General features: G+C 35.8%; 1 long non-coding RNA gene across 4 annotated transcripts; it reads left to right on the forward strand.

Moving 5' to 3' along the window:
• Window positions 1–6,601: 6,601 nt before the first annotated feature.
• On the forward strand, window positions 6,602–9,032 carry LOC112702909 (uncharacterized). 4 transcript variants are annotated; one of them, XR_003154354.3, is made up of 4 exons: window positions 6,621–6,948; window positions 7,398–7,460; window positions 8,055–8,139; window positions 8,253–8,648. It is a non-coding gene; the product is annotated as an uncharacterized lncRNA (long non-coding RNA). The 4 variants fall into 4 exon arrangements; XR_011863890.1 differs by lacking the exons at window positions 7,398–7,460; window positions 8,055–8,139 and adding an exon at window positions 8,789–9,032 and having other exon boundaries at window positions 6,602–6,948; window positions 8,253–8,385; XR_003154355.3 differs by lacking the exon at window positions 7,398–7,460 and having other exon boundaries at window positions 6,636–6,948; window positions 8,253–8,521.
• Window positions 9,033–18,047: the final 9,015 nt, after the last annotated feature.

The raw sequence follows: 18,047 nt of genomic DNA on the forward strand, positions 1-18,047 counted from the left end.
ACCATCCCTTTGGGACTCCTCACTCGTCGCAAGGTCATTTCGCCTTTGAGGAAAACGTAGTGGGTATCCTCTTCTCTTAAACTCTTGACCCCTTGTTGGGTATTCTTGATTGTGCTCCCTGCGGTGGGACTCCCGACGGTCATTCTTTGCCTCAACAGCCTTCCTCACACATTCTTCAGCAATACGGCTCTTGTTCACAAGTTCGGAGAAGACCCTAATCTCCATCGGTCCAACGGAGCTTAGGATTTCACTTCGAAGTCCTCCCTCATACTTAATACATTTCCATTCCTCAAAATCTCCTGGAGCTCCCTGACACATGCGGGAAAACCTGAATAGCTCCTCAAATTTGTCTGTATACTCAGATACGGACATAACACCTTGCTTTAGCTGTAGTAACTCCAATTCCTTGGCTGTCCTGGCGGAATTTGGAAAGTACTTCTTATAGAATTCCACCTGGAAGGCGTCCCAAGTGATAGGATCATTCCCCTGTTGCAGGAGACGTCGAGCCCCTTGCCACCAATGTGATGCTTCCCCCGTGAGCAGATAGGTAGCAAATTCAACACGCTGCTCTTCAGGCACCAACTGTGCTTGCAGTGCTCGCTCCATGGCCTGAAACCAAGTATCAGCTTCAGTCGGATTGGTGGTTCCCTTGAACTTAGGTGGGTCAACCTTTAAGAAAGTTGCCAGTGTCATCGGGCCCTGAGCTTCCCTTCTGCCATTGCCATTATTGTTTATCTGTTGCCCAAGAGCCTCCGCAGTGGCTTGCATAGCAGCAGCCATATTCTCCAACGCCGCCATAAGGTTTATCGGGTTATTCGAGTTGATTTCCGGTTCCTGCGTGCTAGTACGATCTCTCTCACGTCCCCGACAGGGTCCACGAGGCGCCATCTGGTTCCTATACACACCAAACAATCGATATCAAGTTGATCAGTCTCAATATCGGAAGTATAGTGCTTCAAAGTACCAAAGGTACACTCATGGACTTCATGCTAGACGTATCAGTTAGATACCCTAACTAGCACAGGCACAGACTCAGAGTCTGCATCGAAGCATAAGCAGTTCCATCCCTCAGGCTCACGAGGACGAACTGCTCTGATACCATAATGTAACACCCTAATATTCATATCCTTATGCTCGAGTCATAAGTCAATGATATTACGGTGGTACGACTCTCAGGTGGATTTTTAATATATAATATAGTTAATTTTGAAAGGAGTATTAATCGAGAAGCCTGAAAAGAGTAGAAATAAAATCGCGAAGACGTGTCACTCACGTTTCGACAACGAAAAGGTAAAACGTGAAGCCGAAAGCGATATACGGACAAGGCATAAAGGAGATTAAGAGATAGATAATGGATAGATATATATATAACATAAGTAATAGCCACTAGTCGCGACCCGCGAAGTTTAGACCGGCTAGGGTACAGTATGAAAGCAGATGACAACAATACATCCTAATCTCTCCCAAAGGAAACATAAGAGCCTCTATAGGCAAGTTCCAAAAGAGTTCAACACATAATATAAAATCTTCAAAACAAAAATGGAGAGATTCTAAGCAAAACACAAGGTAGAGAAAATAAAGATCTTCGCCGGCTCTCAGACGAACCACAGCTCACCTTTGAGCACCTGGACCTGTATCTGAAAAACAAGAGATATATACGGAATGAGAACCCCGGGCCCATGGGTTCCCAGTACGGTAAAAGTGCGAAATAAATACAATGCACTGCAATAAAAACTCACTAAGCATCCTAAACTCCTTTTCACCAAGTATCCAGCCTAGATTCTCACTAATCCATAAATAGGCATCTGTCATAAGGGGATACTAAATCTAGTTCATGTTACACATGTTTCCCGACTCGTTGATTCTTCCACGAATCAAACTCAGAATCATAAGCAAAACCATCACCAGTTGTTCTGCCTCAGCAACTCTACATCAATACATCATACCTTCGCCTGGAGCTAGTGAAATCACATCACTGCGTCTACCCAGGGGGCTCAAATGATCTCATTCAAAAATCATCATCATCATGCAACCGCATTATCAATTCATCTCATCAAGAACAGCCCTCAACATACACCGACACCAACATGATGGATCTCTCAGTTGTACAAACACAAGCAATACAGACAAGTAATACACAAATAAGGTACAAGTAGAACAAGTAGCACATAATCAGGTAACATAGCATATATAATGTAGAAATCCAAAACAAATAGGCAAACCCAAACAATTCAAACATATGCAAATGATGTATGCCTGCCCTATGGCTGATGATATCATCTGTCGGTTATATAGCCAACCCGACACGTCCTGGTAGCTAACCATGGACAGAAACACCCCTCGCGGAGCAAGTAGGTTTGAGCTACAACCCCCTTGCTACTACCCGCTCAGCCCAGAGCCAGTGGAACAACCACTACTGCGGCTACTACCCAGGCGGGTGTTTAACAGCTCAACCTGGAGCCAGTGGAACAACCACTACTGCGGCTACTACCCAGGCGTCACAATCTCTGACCTGGAGCAAGTGGGACGAACCACAACCCTTGCTACTGCCCAGGTATCTTAAGCATTGACCCGGAGCAAGCGGGACGAACCACAACTCTTGCTACTACCCAGGTATCTCAAGCATATATTCATTCAATCTCAATTCATATTATCAATCCTCATTGTTATCAAATCTCAAACATTAACCTGGAGCAAGTGGGACGAACCCCAACCCTTACTACTACCCAGGTATCAGAGTTACATTCATTCAAAACTCCATAATTAACTCATTTATCATAAACATCATTTTTCGTCTCATACCCGGAGCAAGTGGACTAGCCACTGCTACTACCCAGGGAAACTCGCATCTCAGATAGTGGAAGTGCAAATCATAATTATCAATAATTCAGCATAAACATGCATGAATTCTCATCCATGGATCAACATCCATATCAGCCATCCGGCTCACGGTTAAATCCATAACCAGCCAATATTCATAGCATACACAGCTATTCTGGCTCACGGTTCAATCCAGAACCAGCCAATTCATAAACAATTACGGCCCTTCGGCCAATGGCATAACAAGCACTTCCACCACCATCCTCCACATCTCACATAATCATTAATGATCCTCATTGATTATTCATTTTCCCCTTGCTTCACTCGCAAGTTACCTCATTCACTAGCCCTTTTCTAATAGCTAGGCATATCATAATGATTTAAGATATAAGTGGTGAGATCGGAGGCTTAGAAGTATGAGATATGGCTTTTAAAACTCAAATATCAACTTTGGCATGAAAACAATGCCACGCGTACGCGTACTCCACGCGCACGCGTGGATGTCTTAAAAACTCATCGACGCGCAAGCGTCATGCACGCTAACGCGTGGATTAAAAAGTTGCCAAATCGACGCGCACGCGTCAACCACGCGTACGCGTGGATACTCTCGTGCCCCAGGCACAAAGCTGGCACAGTTCTGGCACAACTCTCTGGAAAATGGCTGGGCATTGGGTGCAGCACTATCGGCGCGCCCGCGCACATCACGCGCACGCGTGGATGACGTTTTCTGGAAGATCGGCGCGTACGCGCCAAGTGCGCCCACGCGCAAGGGGCTATTCTGCTAAGAATTTTCTAAGTTAAAAACTGCAGAATTCACAGCTTCAACCCCCAATCTTCCGACGGACATAACTTCCTCATTTTAAATCGTTTTTCACCCGTTCTTCGAACGGCATGGACATCCCGGATCCAATTTCATTTCTAAACAGATTTGGCACAAAACAAAGATCCGTAGTCCAAGTTATGTCCCGTCAAAGTATGCCCAAAACCCATGTTTTTATATAAAACCACAAAGTGCCATTTTCAAAACAAGCCATTTTCAACTCTTTTCAAAATCAACCAAAACATGCCAATTTCAACCCTTTTGAAACCAACCAAAATATACCAAAATCAACATCAAGCCTCCTCGACTCATACATTAACACCTTACCACAATTCACAAACCGCCATATAACCATCTTTACCTATTTCAAACAAATGGCTAAATTACAAACATATCAACATGTCATACATCCTTCCTCATCCCAATTTCCAACAATACTATTTCCAATCAACCATCATTATACATAACCAATATCATACTCACTATCACGTGGTTTCACCCCCAAATCAACCTTAATCATTTCTCAAGCATATATCACAACATACATATCTCTCATGCATTATCATACCATCAAGGCATCAATAATCATACTCACATATATGACCACATAATATATCTCAACCAAAATCAAACATACCTCATCTATACTATTTCACCCAAAATTTACCAATTTCCACACTTCAACTCCTCAAACCTCATTATTCAATAACCAACCCAATCATTCATATATTCATTATATGAAATTCATCCAATCACTTGTGTCATCATACAATGCACACATCAACTTACCTTCCTTACCTCTTTCCGGCCTCCGGCCCAAAATATACGGCCTCCGGCCCAATTTCACAATTTAAATGCATAAATCACAAATCAATACTCATTACCCAAAACATCAAATTTTCAATACACCAAGCATACAAGGCCACACAATTCTCAACCCAATCATCAATTCACATTACATACCAACTATGCATATTAGCATCAACCATTTACACAATCCAAACTTAATCCTAGGGGCATCTAGCCTAGGAATTCTCATCACACCACACGGTACTTAAATGAAACTTAAACCGTACCTCTTGTAGCCAAATCAATTGAGCCTCTTCTTTGGGAGTCTCCACCAACCTTAGCTCCAAGCCTCACCAAAGCTTCACAAGCAATACCAACCTCCCAATTGTGCATCAAAATCACCAAATACACTAACATAACCAATATCACATACATACATCAACCTAGGGCTCATAAAAATGATAAATCACAAGGGTTTGAGCACTTCTCACCTCAGCCCATATGAAGTAGGGATAGAACCCACTTAGAATCCATGTTGGAGTATCCCTAAACACCCAAAATCACAAGATTTCAACACTAACTTCCCAAAAATGTGTAACAGTGGGGAAATTCGAAAACTGGGCAGAGATGAATGGAATACTCACCACAAAACTTAGATAGAAATGTAGAGGATGAGAAGAGCGACGCGTAGCCGCAAACGGCTCGTCAATCGGAGCTCCGTAGCTCAAGTTATGGTGGTTTGAAGATCAAAGAGAGTTAGGTTTTCTCTCTTCTCTTCTCTCTTCTCAAATCAGCGCCCCACACTACTCTTTTAGGGTAAAAATGAGCTGAAATGCTCATAACTAATGTTTATATATGTTGGGTCTTGGGCCCACTTAGGCCCAATTCACTTATTTTTGTCCGTTGGCCCAATTTTGGACCAAAACCTTTAACATTAGCGCTCTAAATCGCACTTCAAATATTTCTACCTCCTCTAATTATAATTCCTCATTTCTTAATCTTATTTACTCATAATCAACTTTCTCAGCTGCAGTACCTGACAGGTCTCAGCCAGTACTGCCGGTCAAAATTCCACTGTGCACTTTTACGCAGAAAACTATGTCTTCCGACTCGGAAAAATTCACTGAATCCAAATATCATATTTAAATCATCAAATTCCAATTGCCAAATCTTCCAACCATATTCGCTCCTACTTAACTCATTATTTAATTAATTTCGGTTAGACCGGGTATTACAGCACGTCTTGAAAAGTAAAGGTAAGAAACGAGAGTATAAAATTGGTCCTAAATAGAAAGATTTTGTGAAAATGTATAAACTTAGATCCGGATATTTATGTGTATTTAGTAGGATTTCGAAAGAATATCATGTATTCAGGTTTCTGTGATTAGAAAGTAATTATTCAGCTGATTGGAGACTTTCTTGTGTTAGTTTTGGGATATGTATTCTATTTTGGACCCTAGGTTTTTCATGGTCTAAAATTCAAAATATGTAAGGAATGTGAACTTCTTGGTTAACCTATGTACTTTTTGATATCAGATGTGAACAATTGCTGTAAGCAAATGTCAACTATATGGTTATCTTTTTTCTTTTTGTGTTAACAGTCAAATTAATATGCTATTTTTATTTTTAATTATAGTGTTAATTAATATCCTAAATGATTGCTATATCTTATATCTTACGAGTCTACTTTAATATGGTGTTACTTTTTTTATTATTCAGATATTAATATAAGTTATGGTGTGTTTTAAGTTTGATAATTTTTTTGTTTTGTTTTTCTATTAATGTTATTTTATGTGGTGGTTATTTTTGTTAATGATATTATTTTATTGTATTAAATATAAAGATAAATTATAATGTCAACCTATTTTATAAGATTCAGTTTATTTATTCAAATACATTTTAACAAATTATTTTTTTATTCATTAAATTGTATTTTTACGAAAATATATTTATTTTTTTAATTGGTAAATTATTTTTCTTAATATACTCTTCAATAATTTTTTTATTTATTAAATTCTAATTTTAGCAAATTTTTTTAACAATCATTTTTATATTTTATTATTAATTTTCTAATATTAATACATTTTTTAACATTAAATAAAAAAATTCTTACTAATATTAATATTAATATGTATAACAATTAATATTAATAATAATCATTAATAAATAATTAACAAAACAAATTCTTTCAAATCAATAACCCACTGATCCTGAAATCCTAAACCCAGTCTCACCTCCACATCAGAGAAAAGAAAGCAGCCATCCACTCCCGCCTTCTCCATTGCCGAACTACTTTCGGTGGACCAGAAGCTGTGTTCCTTGTCGCATTTCATAGAACCCTCATGTCACTGCCGGACTAGCCTCATCCTAGATTCCTACTTCTCTACATCGCCCAGTTCCGCAGTTGCCAGCATCGCTCATGACGGTGGTTGCCTCATCTCTGCTCGTGGTCGATGGTTCATGTCGCCGTCGCTACGTTATCATCCCGTAGTTGTCTTGGTTGCGGCAAGACTTTGAAGGTTTGCAATTTCCTTCCTTGTCCTTTTCTAGACCCTTCCCTTCAAATCCACGTTTTTCCCTTCTTCTCTATCCCAACAAAAATTTTATTTATGTAGTATGTAATATACATAATCACACCAGCTCTTCCGTTTATAACAATTTTGGTTCATTGATGGTTGCCTGGTTCTATGGAATTGAAAAAACCAGTGCATTTATGGCATCAATGTGTCACTCTAGCTTCTGGAGTATTTGGAATTTGGACTAAATTTCAGGGAAATGATGGGATTATGGGGATGTGGTAAATTTCGCTCTTTGATTTGCATTTGCATTTTCATCTTTGGAACATAGATAGCTACAAAGGTGACGTGAACTCCTTTGAATCTGATACTAGAGTGATAATACAATTAACTAAGTTATAAATTTTGATTGGCTTATTCTCATGGCTCTTTGTTTAATATAAGTGATTCAGGACTAAGTTTCTCTTCAATAGATGAAATCTTGCATAAGAAAACAGATGATGATTTTCTGATAGGTAAATAATTCTCCTTTGGTGTACTACCTTATATATATAATTAGTTAATACAAAATGATTAATTTTTTATACAGTTATTTAGAGTAACTAAAATACTTTTCATTGTGATGTATAGATTTCATTGGAATCATTACTGGAGATTGAATCATATGAAAAAAATGATCAAAGTCCTCATACTTTAAGTTTTTTCTAATCGGTATTTCTTAACGAATTTGAAAATTGACATCTGATATTAATTTGTTTAGTTTGTTACTTTACTTAGATTTCAAATTATACTTTGCCTTCTTATTTTTAAAGGAGTTATCGGTATTTGTAGTGTTCCTTTATTTATTACTATAACTGCATTTAAATTTTTCAAGAAGAAAATTAAGTGCAATATATTGGGCTATTGCTATCACAAAATTGATTTATATGCCTTCAAAAAATACCATAGACCTCTTGTTGTTATTCTTCAATCATTTAAAGTTAAAGTACTTAGAGGTTAGTTTGATGGTTAAAAGGAAATCGTTGCCATATAATATTCTATTTTAAGTATTTGTTTTTATTTATAAGTATCTTCTGAAGAGTAGATTCATTGTAATTCTTTTTTTCTAGATCATGTATGCTTGCAAAACGTGATTAACATATCCAAAATTCTAATCAATTCTGACATCCATGAGAGTGTTCAGTTTCTAAACAGGTTACTTATTACTTATTCATAATTTCTGGATTTATGTATATGGTTTTTCTTATTATTAAATTGAATTAATGAATGCTACCATTTCTTTATTTCTCTTTTCCTTTTCCTTTTAGGTTTGAAATTGCATCTTATCAATTCTCAAGACTCAATTCAACTGAAAATGGTTCACTAGTTTCAAAAATTGAGGATGAAAGCTTCGATTGGAAAGCTATTAGAACAATTGAACATCTAAAGAAAAATAGTGAGGTATCCTTAATGTATCCTGTACAATTGTATATACTTTCTCATATTATTAGTATTCCATTTGTACTCATTTAACTTTATTTTGTATAAAACCAGCTTTATATTTACTTATATTAATTAGTCAGGCTAGTGTCTTCTATATCATTGGTATAATTAAAGAGGTTGTAGATGACTCAGACTGGTAGTATTATGCTTGTGTATGTAGTCATGCTGTTGTTGAAAATGATGATATGTATCATTGTCATGTATGTGGCTCATTTGTGGAACATGTTGTCAAGTAATATTCTTTCTTATCTCTTTTGAGATTACCAAATTTAAAAAATATTGCATTTTTTCTTTTTAAGTACATTTTTTACTTTTCATTATTCTTATTGTTTGCCTTCCTCTTTTGATTTTCATTATGTAGGTATAAAATTAAAATTGTTATTGAAGATGGTACTTCTCCCTGTGTGTTTGTTTTGGTGGATAGTGCTGCCACGAAACTATTTGTAAAGACTTGCTCTGAAAGACTTGCTCTGAAGCTTTCTTGCAAATTGAAGAAAAACTTTTTTTATTCTAATGTTATTTTTCTGGTACATGTAACAAACATAATGTTTGGATTACAATTTTCTCCTTTTTACTTAGAATCAAATTCATTCCTATTTCTTTTTTCTTTTCTTTTATTTTAAATTATTTTCCAGCAGCTTCATTGTCCATACATCCCTCATTTTTATTCTTTCATTTAAAAATAACTGACCTAATTTTTTAATTTAGGTTTTTATTTTCGAATAAACTAAAAAACTTTGACTCATTATTTTCTTAATATTTATGCATTTTATTTATTTTTTGATTATTTATAAATATATGAAATAAAATATTAGTTTCATTTTCATTCATTCTCTTTAAATCCACTTATGGGGTTATTTGATTTCTTTTTGTTTTTTTTGGGTTATATATAATTGAACTTGTGTTTAAAAAGTAAGTATTAATTTTTTCAAACTATAATTATGGTGAATATTAGTTGGTTTTAATTTTTGTTGAGTTGGTTAAAATTTGATAAAAATATCTCAATGTTATCCTACCGCAAGATTATACAAAAAAAAAAAAATTAAATAAAAAGAGAGGATAATAACTTGAGAATAGAAAGGTCAATTTTTATTACTTGAACTCAAGATTATTAATTAAGTCCTATTAAATGGACTTTTAATACCAAAATTATTAACAACAATTAATTTTTCTTTTAACATGTATCATATTTAAGAAGAAGGTCAAAATCTTTCTATAAAAAAATAAATATATTTCTAATTATTTTTTCATTTAATTTTTATAATTTGTATGTTAATCATTTTTATATCACGTAAAATTTTCATTAATTAATTATTTATTGATTGTTTTTTTAGATTTTTGTGATTTTTCATCTTTTTTTAAGCTCATTAACGATAAAAAAGAAATGAAAAAAATGTGAAAATTACTTAAACTTTAAGAGAAATAAAATTTATTAATATAAAAAACTCATAAATAAATAAAAAAATAATTAACGATATATTTTTTCCAAAATTTAGTTCTTCTTCTTAATTATCATAAATATTAAAAAAAATTAATCCTTCTTAACAATTGTGATATTAAAAGTCTTTTTTAATAATTAATTTTTCATAAAGTCCAGTGTAATTTTTTAAAAAAAAAATATCTAAATATTTTTTATTTTTATCTTCTTTTATTTTTCCCCATCTTTTACAAGATCAGAAGTAATCACCAACAAAAAATAAAAAAGCAAACGTCACCTACTTCTCTCTCTGGCGTCTTACCTCGCTCAACCCACAAACTTCACCACCGAACTTTTCCAGGATTAAACCCCATATCCTGCTACAACATACGAAGCTGTCGTCATCTGCAGTGGCTCCTGGTGCCTCCGATTCGTCCGATAGAAAAATCTCTGGCAGTTTCTCTGCAGATTATTCTTTTCCTTCGGCTCTTGATAGATCGAGACTATATACTTTGTCCAACTAACAAGGGACGTGCTGTTGAGGTAAATCGTCTGAAAGCCAAAGAATCAAGTTCAGCTTTTTCCCTAATTGTTGCACTCCCAACGCAATCTTTTGTTCACTATTTTTTCTTTTGCTTTTCTTTTCAGTTTTGGTAGCTTTCTTTTTGTTAATTTCATAAATTGAAGTCTTGGACATGCATGTATCATTCAATGAAACCTTATCTCCCAATTTAAATCGAAAAAAAGAAGCATTTGATTTCCAGAACAAGGCATGCCTCATATTTGGTTGACTGCAAGATCTCATTCTTGTTAACTTCTTTTTGTTTATGCTTTTTGTTACCAGGTTGTGAGATATGGATAGGAGCTAATTTTGGGAATCATCTTGATTAGCAAGCTAAATTTAAAGTAACATACTAAAATGTAACATAATAACATGAGAGAAATTCAAAAGAAAATAACAAAAAGCTAAGTTCTTTTATTATTTGATATTTTTCCTATTTCTAATATTTCTCTTCATTTTGAGTTCAAATATATTGGTATGTGGGATTTGTTAATCTACCTGTTTAATTTTTTTTATCTTCCCATGGTTTTAATTTTACATTTAAACTTTTTGTTTTCTTCTTTACAAGGATCAATTATTTTGCAACGTACTCCAAATATTAATTTCAATTTCATCTTATCAGGTATGACTTTATTCTTTCAAGTTTTGTAATTTCTTCATTAGTCTTAAAAAATATAGTTATTATTTACATTATTTTTTCAATTATTTTAAAAAATAATAAAACTTTTGTTTACTCTTTTTTCTTTTGCTTTTCTTTTCACTTTTGGTAGCTTTCATTTTATTAATTTCATCAAGTGAAGTTTTGGGTTCTGAAAATATTGAGTTAATAAGCTTATGTGAATGTGCTAACTTCAAATATGCTTTCTGATTATTTTTTCTTCCTAAAAGTAGTATTTCTGTTGGCCTGACATAGTGCTGAATCTTATTGTCAACCAATATAAGATATTGTCATATATTTGGAGATGCATGTATCATTCAATGAAACCTTAGCTACCAATTTAAATTGAAAGAAAGAAACAGTTGATTTTCAGAACAAGGCATGTTTCATACTTGCTTGAGTGTAATACATCATTCTTATTAAGTTGTTTTTGTTTATGCTTTCTGTTACCAAGTTGTGAGATGTAGATAGTAGTCAATTTTGGTAATCATCTTGATTAGCAAGCTAAATTTAGGGTAACATACTAAAATGTAACATAATAATATGAGAGAAGTTCAAAAGATAATAACAAAAAGTTAAGTTCTTCTTATTGTTTGATGTTTTTCCTATTTCTAATGTTTCTCTTTATTTTGAGTTCTAATATATTCGTATGTGAAATTTGTTAATCTACCTATTTAATATTTTTGATCTTCCCATAGTTTTAATTTTGAATTTATACTTTTTTTTCTTCTTTACAAAGATGAATCATTTTGCAACGTACTCCAACTCTTAATGCCAATTTCATATTATCAAGTATCACTTTATTCTTTGAAGTTTTGTAACCTCTTCCTTAACTTAAAAAAATTTTTAGTTATTATTTACATTATTTTCTCAATTATTTTAAAATATAAAAAATCTTTTGTTTACACTTTTTTCTTTTGCTTTTCTTTTCATTTTTGGTACTGATGTGTGGAAAACGATCCAACACAAAACTCACCGGCAAGTGTACCGTGTCGCATCAAGTAATAATCACTCACATGAGTGAGGTCGATCCCACAGGGATTGAAGGATTGAGAAATTTTAGTTAGGTGGTTGATTTAGTCAAGCAAACAAGTGTTGATTTGAGTAATTTGTATTCAACAGAAGCTAAATTGCATGAAATTTAAAAGGGAGAGGGATGATTGACTATAAACTAAAGTGCAGGAGAATTAAAGAACTGAATCTTAAAGAACAAGTAATGTAAATGGCTGAAACTTAGATTGCAAGAAATGTAAATGGTAGAAGCTTAAAGTGCACGAAATGTAAAATTGCAGGAAGAGTAAAAGGAATTGGGGCTGGAATTTCAAATTAAATAAGAGAACTCAAAGTGCAATCAATCAGAGAACTAGAATATGAATCAGAACATCAAGAAGATTAAATTGCAAAATCTAAAAGAACAAGTGAGGATCTCAGGGGATCAATGAGACTAGAAAACAAGTCTAGATCTCAATTCCTTCCTTGATCCAATAGAAAATGAACTTGCAGAGAAATGTAAATGAAAGCAATAAAGGAGAAATCTCAGATCAAGAATGAAATAGAAATCTTTCAATTCTCAATCCAAGATTCAAAACGAAAAGTAAGAAATGTAGTAGCAAGAACAATAAAAAGTAAACTCAGATCTAATCCCAATTCCCCAAATTCAAAGATGAAAAACTAAAAATGAGCCAAAAGTAAAACTAAAAATAATGATCGAAGCTCCTTCCTAAATAAAACTAACTCCTATTTATACACTTTCTATTTTTGATCTTCAAGCCTTGAATTGGGGTTTTGGCCTTGCTGAGATTGGGTCGAAGATGGCTCCAATTGATTGCTCTTGATCTTGAGAAGAGATCTGGGTGAGAATTGGATGCTTGTGCTTCAAGTTTGAGTCAACATTTGAGTGTCAACGTTGACTCAAATGCCATGTAAAAATAACCAGCAAAAAGGGAAGCTGCAGCTGTCACTGGCGTTTGACCCAACGTTGGAGGGCCAACGTCCACCGATCCACGCGTACGTGCATTTTACACTTGCACGTGGATGCATGAATTCTATTTTCCAATTTGAACCAGTGAAGGGTGACGTTGGCTTCAGCGTTGGACCTCAAACGTTCCCTTCAACGTTGGCACTGTTGCGCATGCGCGTACTGTGCGCTTAAGCGTGCATTGATTTTTTTATCATGCACTCGTACGCGGTATTGGTGCATGCGCGTCGATTCCACTTTTTCCAATTTCAATTATGGGCTGAGCATCACGGACGTTGGAGGCTACGTTTGAGTTAATGTTGGACCCCCAACATCATATTTTTTGACGCGTACGCGTGACCCACCCGTACGCGTGAATGGTCATTTTGACATTCCACGCTGCGCGTGACGCACGCTTTCGCGCGGAAATCAATTTTTGTTTTTTTCACGCGTACGCGTCACTCAAAATTTCCTTAGCTCCAGAATTGAATTCTTCATCACCATGTTGGGGTTAACGTTGGATATTCAATTCATCCTCAAACGTGAATATCAGCAAATTTATGTTCTGTTTCTCTTCTCAAAGTCTCTTTTCTTCAACCTTCCTCCTTGCCTTTCCTTATCTGTTATCAACCAATAATTGCATCAAAGCTATGCTAAAACCATGAGGCTTTTTATTAATCTCAGCATATAAATAATCATAGCATAAAATCTCATGAAATTGCATCAAATTACTCATGGTTGAATGAATACAGAAATACATGTATTTCTACCCAAATGGCTTACTTATAACTCAAGAAAGTGCATAAAAACTATCAAAAACAAAGAAAAAGGCTAGTAAAACTAGCCTAAGATGCCCTGACATCACAACACCAAACTTAAACATTGCTTGTCCCCAAGCAAGCACTGAATTATTAAGAAGAATGAATGAAACAGAAGAGGGTGTTCATATCAGCAAGGCATTATTAGTAGCTCATGGGGTTTTATGCAGACAATGCAACAACTCACTTCTTTTTTATATTTAGGCATAGAATATCTCTCTTGAGCATCAATTAACAGACTGCTATGACCTCTTATTATTACTTATCCTTGGTAATTACTTTTCTTCATTTTCTTTTCCTGTAAGCTTTAGCTCAGTGTCATGTGTGTAGTGGTGCATGAAAATTACACTCACACTATGTAATTCCGCACAACTAACCAGCAAGTGCACTGGGTCGTCCAAGTAATATCTTACGTGAGTAAGGGTCGATCCCACAGAGATTGCCGGCTTGAAGCAAGCTATGGTTATCTTATTATTCTTAGTCAGGATATCAATAGTGGTTCTTAGTTTTAATTGTGAAAAGTGAAAGAGCATGAAATGAATACTTGTTACGCAGTAATGGAGAATGGGTTGGAGTTTTGGAGATGCTCTGTCCTTTGAATTTCTACTTTCCTACTGTCTTCTACTTCACGCACGCAGGTTTCCTTCCATGGCAAGTTGTATGCTGGTGGATCATCGTTGTCAATGGCTACCAGCCATTCTCTCAGTGAAAAGGGTCCATGTACATGGCTAATCATCTGTTGGTTCTCACTAATGTTGGAATAGGATCCCTTGATCCTTTTGCGTCTGTCACCACGCCCAACATTCATGAGTTTGAAGCTCGTCACAATCATCCCTTCCCGGATCCTACTCGGAATACCACAAACAAGGTTTAGACTTTCCGAATCTCAGGAATGCTACCAATTAATTCTAGCTTATACCACGAAGACTCTGATCTCACGATTTGAATGCTCTGTTATCAGGAGAGGCAATCAAACTTGTGAGCTAGGAACCCAAGAGACATACATTCAATCTAAGGTAGAACGGAAGTGGTTGTTAGGCTTGCGTTCATAGGTTGAGAATGATTATGAGTGTCACGGATCATCACATTCATCATGTTGAAGTGTGAAATGAATATCTTAGAATAGAAATAAGCATGATTGAATAGAAAGCAGAAATAATTACATTAATTCATCGAGACACAGCAGAGCTCCTCACCCCCTACCATGGGGTTTAGAGACTCATGCCATCAAAGATACAAATTCAGAACTAAAATGTCATGAGGTACAAAATAAACCTCTAAAAGTAGTTTTTATACTCAACTAGTAACCTAGGTTTACAGAAAATGAGTAAACTAAGATAGATAGTACAGAAATCCACTTCCGGGGCCCACTTGGTATGTGTTGGGGCTGAGCATTAAAGCTTTCACGTGTAGAGGCCTTCCTTGGAGTTGAACACCAGTTTCTGGCGTTTGACTCTAGCTTGCAACTTGTTTTTGGCGTTTGACGCCAGAATAAGGCAGAAAGCTGGCGTTGAACGCCAGTTTGCGTCGTCTAAACGCGGACAAAGTATGGACTATTATATATTGCTAGAAAGCCCTGGATGTCTACTTTCCAACTCAATTAAGAACCGCCATTTAAGTTTCTGTAGCTCCAAAAATTCTATTTCGAGTGTAGGGAGGTCAGAATCCAACAGCATCAGCAGTCCTTTATCAGCCTCTGAATCAGATTTTTGCTCAGGTCCCTCAATTTCAGCCAGAAAATACCTGAAATTACAGAAAAATACACAAACTCGTAGCAAAGTCTAGAAATGTGATTTTTGCATAAAAACTAATAAAAATATACTAAAAAGTAGCTAGATCCTATTAAAAACTATATGAAAATACCCCTAAAGAGCGTATAAAATATGCGCTAATCACAACACCAAACTTAAACTGTTGCTTGTCCCCAAGCAACTAGATAATCAAAATATGATAGCACAAAGATCAAGAGGCAATCTCAGAGTTTTACATAAAGCTCAATTCTAATTAGATGAGCGGGACTAGTAGCTTTTTGCTTCTGAACAGTTTTGGCATCTCACTTCATCCTTTGAAGTTTAGAATGATTGGCATGCATATGAACTCAAAATTCAGATAGTGTTATTGATTCTCCTATTTTAGTATGTTGATTCTTGAACATAGCTACTTTATGAGTCTTGGCCGTGGCCCTAAGCACTTTGTCTTCCAGTATTACCATCGGATACATAAATGCCACAGACACATAACTGGGTAAACTTTTTTAGATTGTGACTCAGCTTTGCTAAAGTCCCCAATTATAGGTGTCCAGAGTTCTTAAGCACACTCTTTGGATCACAACTTTAACCACTCAGTCTCAAGCTTTTCACTTGGACCTGCATGCTACAAGCACATGGTTAGAGACAGCTTGATTTAGCCGCTGAGGCCAGGATTTTATTCCTTTGGCTCTTCTATCCCTTAATGCTCAAAGCCTTGGAACCTTTTTACCCTTGCCTTTTGGTTTAAAGGGTTATTGGCTTTTTCTACTTGCTTTTTCTTTTTCTCTCTCTTTTTTTTTCACTGCTTTTTCTTGCTTCAAGAATCAATTTTATGATTTTTCAGATTATCAATAACATTTCTCTTTTTCATCATTCTTTCAAGAGCCAACAGTTTTAACATTTATAAACAACAAGATAAAAAAATATGCACTGTTTAAGCATTCTTTCAGAAAACAAAAAGTGTTGCCACCTGATGAGCGGATAATTTATATGCTTTTTGGCATTGTTTTTAGTATGTTTTTAGTATAATCTAGTTAGTTTTTAGTATATTTTTATTAGTTTTTAGCTAAAATTCACATTTTTGGACTTTACTATGAGCTTGTGTTTTTTTTTGTGATTTCAGGTATTTTCTGGCTGAAATTGAGGGTCCTGAGCAAAAATCTGATTCAGAGACTGAAAAGGACTGCAGATGCTGTTGGATTCTGACCTCCCTGCACTCGAAGTGGATTTTTTGGAGCTACAGAAGCCCAATTGGCGCGCTCTCAACGGCATTGGAAAGTAGACATCCTGGGCTTTCCAGCAATATATGATAGTTCATACTTTGCCTAAGATTTGATGGCCCAAACCGGCGTGGCAAATCAGCCTCAGAAATTCCAGCGTTTAACGCTGGAACTGGCATAAAACTTGGAGTTAAACGCCCAAACTGGCATAAAAGCTGGCGTTTAACTCCAGAAAAGGTCTCTACACGAAAATGCTTCATTGCTCAACCCAAGCACACACCAAGTGGGCCCGAAAGTGGATTTTTAAGTCATTTACTCATTTCTGTATACCCTAGGCTACTAGTTTACTATTAATAGGATCTTTTGACATTGTATCAGTACCTCATGACATTTTACACCTTTCTTTGTGTACTTTCCATGGCATGAGTCTCTAAACCCCATGGTTGGGGGTGAGGAGCTCTGCTGTGTCTTGATGGATTAATGCAATTACTAGTGTTTCTTATTCAATCATGCTTGCTTCCATTCTAAGATAATACTTGTTCTTAACCCGGATGAATGTGATGATCCGTGACAATCATCATCATTCTCAACTATGAACGTGTGCCTGACAACCACCTCCATTCTACCTTAGATTAAGTAGTTATCTCTTGGATTCTTTAATCGGAATCTTCGTGGTATAAGCTAGAACTGATGGCGGCATTCAAGAGAATCCGGAAGGTCTAAACCTTGTCTGTGGTATTCTGAGTAGGATTCAATGATTGAGTGACTGTGACGAGCTTCAAACTCCTAGCAGGCGGGGCGTTAGTGACAGACGCAAAAGAATCGCTGGATTCTATTCCGGCCTGACCGAGAACCGACAGATGATTAGCCATGCTGTGACAGAGCATAGGAACATTTTCACTGAGAGGATGGGAGGTAGCCATTGACAACGGTGAAACCTTACATACAGCTTGCCATGGAAGGAGCCTTGCGTGTTTGATGAAGAAGACAGTAGGAAAGCAGAGATTCAGAAGATGGAGCATCTCCAAAACCTCAACCTATTCTCCATTACTGCAAAACAAGTAACCATTTCATGTTCTTTTGTTTTTCACAATCAATCCTGATAATTTCTGATATCCTGACTAAGATTTACAAGATAACCATAGCTTGCTTCAAGCCGACAATCTCCGTGGGATCGACCCTTGCTCACGCAAGGTATTACTTGGACGACCCAGTGCACTTGCTGGTTAGTTGTGCGGAG

This window comes from Arachis hypogaea, chromosome 7, assembly GCF_003086295.3.
Source record: "Arachis hypogaea cultivar Tifrunner chromosome 7, arahy.Tifrunner.gnm2.J5K5, whole genome shotgun sequence".
Taxonomy (NCBI): Eukaryota; Viridiplantae; Streptophyta; class Magnoliopsida; order Fabales; family Fabaceae; genus Arachis; species Arachis hypogaea.